Below are 5,083 nucleotides of genomic sequence, written 5' to 3' on the forward strand. Positions count from 1 at the left end.
TTTAATTTGCATCTCTCTTAGGGCTAGGGATTTTGAGCATTTCTTCATGTGCTTGTTAGCCATCTGAATGTCGTCTTCGGTGAAGTGCCTGTTCAGATCCTGTGCCCATTTTCCTATTGGATTATTTACCTTTAAGCTTTGTCTCACTCTAAATGTGTTGCTAGGACAGGCTTTTGGGAAAGTGACATTATGCTTGGAAAGGTGGAGGTTCGTCAAAAGAGGAAGACTAAAACAATTGGTTTGGTGCAATGTCTTAGGCAATGAGCTCAAGTGTGTCAGGGTTGATAAGACGGCAGAGGATAAGAGAGGGTTTAGATCAATTGTTCACAGAGCCACTTTGACTCAATAGCACTTAGCAACAGCATTCTCAAAAAAGTTGTAAATATATATTAAAAAATGCTAATTTTTAAAAAATTGTTTTTGTTCAGACATTCCTCTAGGTTGTATAGCCCTGGTGTACAAGTTGCCATACAGCAATCACTTGTGGTTGCTGTGAGGCTGAACACTGTGACACTGATGTGTCAAATGCGTTAATGGTTGGCTATCCAATGTGGACAGAGAGTTGGGTGGAGCTCCCTGATTAAAACAATCCTGGAAGCAGGAGTTGCATCCACTTCCATAATAGCTTACCTCTGGAAACCCTATTAACCTGGAGAGAGGATGAAAGACACACAAGTATTGAGGACTCTCCTTCATAGGGTTGCTATGAGTCGCCTGTGACTCGATGGCACTTAACAACAACAACAATGTTCACAATATTACAGCTAAAATACTAGAAAATGTCACAAATCAGCAACTATGAAAACATCAGCACAACAATAACCACAATGCAAGCATGTAGCGTAGGCAGATGCAACCATATGTCTGACACATTACTGTAATAATGAACATTATAATAATAAGGATCATTGTAATAATGAAAGTTTTGACCAAAGTGCATCATTGTGCTGTTAGCCAAATTCTTGACAGCGTCAGTCTTTCCTTCATTTATCGTGTTGCTATCTTTTGGTCCAGTGGAGAGGATTCTGATTTTCTTGACGTTGAGATTTATCTCATATTGAAGGCTGCAGTCCTCCATCTTCTGCAGCCAGTGCCTCACGTCCTTTCCAATTTCTGCAAAGTTGAGTCATCTTAATGACACAGGTTGCTGATGAGAGACTTGCTTCAAACCACATTCTTCTTCACATAGCCCAGCTTCTTGAATTACTCACTCACAATCCAGATTGAGTAGGAATAGGATAAATAGAAATAGGAATAAGATATAACTCTCATGTGTGCTTTTCCTGAATCTAAACCATACAGTGTCCCCTTGTTCTTGGTCTATATAGCACAATTAAATGTTCGTGGATTCTTCTTCTTATATCAATGTTATCCACAATTAAAGTTCTACATAGTTGAATATTTGCAGTACATACCACTTGTAAAAATAGCTTCTGCTAAACCTGTGTATGATCATTGGTATAATTCTTTGATGATAAGAGTTATAAAAAAACCAAAGATAAACATTATTACAAACACAATCTTAACTATCTGTAATAAACATTAATTACAAATGAGTACATGGGCAGAAGAAAGATGACCAGAAGTGGGTGAGTCAAAAGAAATATTTTTAACTATGGCTTCCCTTGAAGTTGATTGTGGAGTTAAGTGAAATGAAATCCTTGACAACGTCAATCTTTTTTAAGTTTACATGACGGTGTTGGTCCACTTGTGAATGCTTTGTTTTATGTTGATGTGTAACCCATACTGGTTTGTACTCTTCAGTCTTCTTCAGTAAATATTTCAAGTCCTCTATGCTTTCAGTAAATAAGGTTATCTCACAAGTATATTGTTGTTATGTGCCGTCGGGTTGCCTGCGGCTCATAGTGACCCTATGCACAATAGCTCTGAACCCTTCTGACAGTGTCAGCAAGTATAATTCCCATCTTGTATATCCTCTAAATGGTGCTACTGATGAACTGATTCTAAAGTTTGTATGTAAAGGTAACAGAACAAGGGAAACCTCAGTAGTACTTAAAAAGAAGATCAGAATTGGAGAATTTAAACTGCCCAATTTAAAAGAGCTTCTATAAAATTGCAATAATCAAGACACTGTGATATTAGAAATCTAGACACAGAGATCAATAGAATATAATGGAAAGTCCAGAAATAGATCTATACAGTCAGAGTCAACTAATCTTTGATAAAGACTCAAAAGCTTTTAAATGGAGAGAGAATAGATATTTTTCACCATATGGTACTGTAACATTGATACAGACTGTGTATCAAGCCAAATATTAAATGCAAACCTGTAAGTTTTCTGGGAGAAAACGTATATAAAGTTGGCTTTAGTGATGAGATTTTGATAGAACATCAAAAGCATCCAACGCATGAAAAAAATATTGTAAGTTGAACTTTATTACAGTTGAAAACTGCTCTGCATTGTAAATGGTGCTATTAAGAGAGTGGAAAGGCAAGGAGAAACTAATTGCAAAACACTTAACATCTGATAAAGGACTCAGATCTAAAGCACAGAGAGAATTCTTAAAACTCCAGAATTAAAAAAAAAATCCATTAAAAAAGCATAAAGAGCATTAAGCTGGATGGAAAAAAAGCATGTGTGTGATGCTGATTTTGTAAATAATAATCATAACAAATTAAAGAAAAATTGGTTCAAATAATCAGGTTGTTTCTCCCCCCAAACCCTAAACAGAGTTGACTAGAGACATATCCCTTGTTAGCCCTTATTTTTCTAAAACTTGAGCAAAAGGGTTTATTCCATGAGAGAAGGAATTTCAGGAAAGAAAGAGTAGTGGGCAGGTAAAGCAGATGGTTCCCAAAGCTGCAGGGCCGTGCACACAGCGACCTCTTAGAAGGTATCAAGATCACAGAATGCTCAGTTGAACATTAAGTTTCCTTTCCTGGGCAGAGGGGAGGTTCAGTCATGATGAGGCTGTTAACTTGCTATGGAAATGAAAAAGGAACATCCAACTATCAAAAGCCATTTATTCAGAGCTCTCTATTACAAGTGTCAGGGCTTGAATTTTGCCTTCTTTTTTTTTGGCTCTTTTTTTTCTATAATTATATTTTATTAATTTTCATAAACATTTACAGAGATTTTGGGCTTCCACTCATTCATTGTTGCATTATTCTCTCTACCCTCCTCCCAGTTTGTTCTTGTCCAAATGCCACAGTGCTTGTCAAAGCCAGTTCTGATTAATCTTCTTTGTCAGTGTGTCCTTTGCCATTCCCTATCACTCCTCCCTGAGAGAGACTTCACCCTGATTCATAAGGAAAAGGGGATGGCGTATTCTCTTAGCTACTTCCTGCTGAAAAGGGACTCAGCAAGAAAACTATTGGACGTAGTTGACCAATTCAGCAAAGTAGCAGGATACAAGATCAACATACAAAAATCAGTTGGCTTTCTTTACCGTGACAAAAAGAATACAGAGCCAGAACTAAGAGAAACAAGACCTTTCACAATAGCTAATCACAAGATTAAATACTTGGGAATAAATTTAACCAGAAGTACAAAGGACCTTTTCCAAGAAAATTACAAAACATTGCTACAAGAAACAAAAAGAGATCTTGAAAAGTGGAAGAATGTCCCCTGCTCATGGATAGGAAGACTCAATGTTGTGAAAATGGCAATACTACCAAAAAGCAATTTACACATTCAATGCAATCCCAATTCAAATACCAATCCCATTCTTCAACGAGATGGAAAAGGCAATCTCCAATTTCGTATGGAATGGAAAAAAGCCCCGAGTTAGCAAAGCACTCCTTAAGAATAGAAGAACGGTAGGAGGTATCCCACTCCCTGCTTTCAAATCCTACTACACTGCCGTAGTGGTACAATGACAGACACATAGATCAATGGAATCGAATTGAGAATCCAGAGATCAACCCATCTATCTATGGTCAACTGATCTTTGACAAGGAGATGAAATCAGTGAAGTGGGGAAACGACAGCCTTTTTAACAAATGGTGTTGGCAAAATTTGAATTTTGCCTTCTAAACTATGCACTGTAAATTTACACCCCAGGAGCTAGCTCTTGTGGCTTAGTGGTAAAGAATTGCACTGCCAATCCAAAGGCATGAGGTTCGAGTCCACTAGTTTCTCAGAGGGAGAAGTGAGAAATCTTATCCTATGCGATTTAGCCTCTGAAGATCGACTGATGCTTCAATTACAAGTTGATTCTGACTCAATGGTGCCTAACATCTTTCTATCCTGGGCAAAGAGCTCTCTACTGCTGGTGGTTCAACCATGATGAAGGCAGAAGCCTGTGTTTGTGCTGATTGTTTTGTTTTTTGTTTAAGTTTGTTATCTTTGTTGTCGTATTGTATTGAGTTTAATGTAATAATAGCTTTAAGCTCTTACAATTTGATAATTTCAGTAAAATAAGAAAAGTAAAAGATAAAAAATGAAGCTAATTTAAGAGAAAAGTTGTGATTTGGAAGATGAAGTAAGCAAAGAATATAAAGACAGATAAATAAATTTAAAAGCTGCAGTTGAAAAAAATTTAATAGGTATGAAGTCTCTGAATTAGTAAAAACTTTTTAAAATAGACTACCTTCGAAAGCTGGCTAGTCTTGTTATGCAAATGGAGAAAGAGCACTCAAAATAGCAAAGGCAATTGGTTCACAGCTCACTATAGCAGGTACTATTGTTTCAATTGCGCCTTCTAAAATATACACTGTAAATTCTTACCCCTTACCTATCTATGGTTAGGAGCCCCAGTGGTGTGGTGGAATAAGCTTTAGACAACTAATAAAAAGTTCCATGGTTCAAATTCACCAGTTGCTAAGAGTAGGAAAGATGAAGACTTGAGAGTCCATAAAAGTTTACAGCCGTGGAAATCTGGTGAGGGTAGTTCTACCTTGTCCTACAGGGACACAATGAGTCTAAATCCACTGACAGTGGGTGAGATACTATGGTTATAATCCCACTGGAGAATGTTTTTTTCTTGTTAATGAGACAGTGTTAGTGTATGGTGTTTCTTAAGTCAATCTTTTTTTTTTAAATTTGTTTTATTATTAATTTCAATGAAAATGTACAGACTTTGAATTTCCATTCATTCATTGTTGCACTTTTCTCCCCTCC

This window comes from Elephantulus edwardii, unplaced genomic scaffold, assembly GCF_000299155.1.
Source record: "Elephantulus edwardii isolate Elephantulus edwardi_28Jun2011 unplaced genomic scaffold, EleEdw1.0 scaffold00138, whole genome shotgun sequence".
Taxonomy (NCBI): Eukaryota; Metazoa; Chordata; class Mammalia; order Macroscelidea; family Macroscelididae; genus Elephantulus; species Elephantulus edwardii.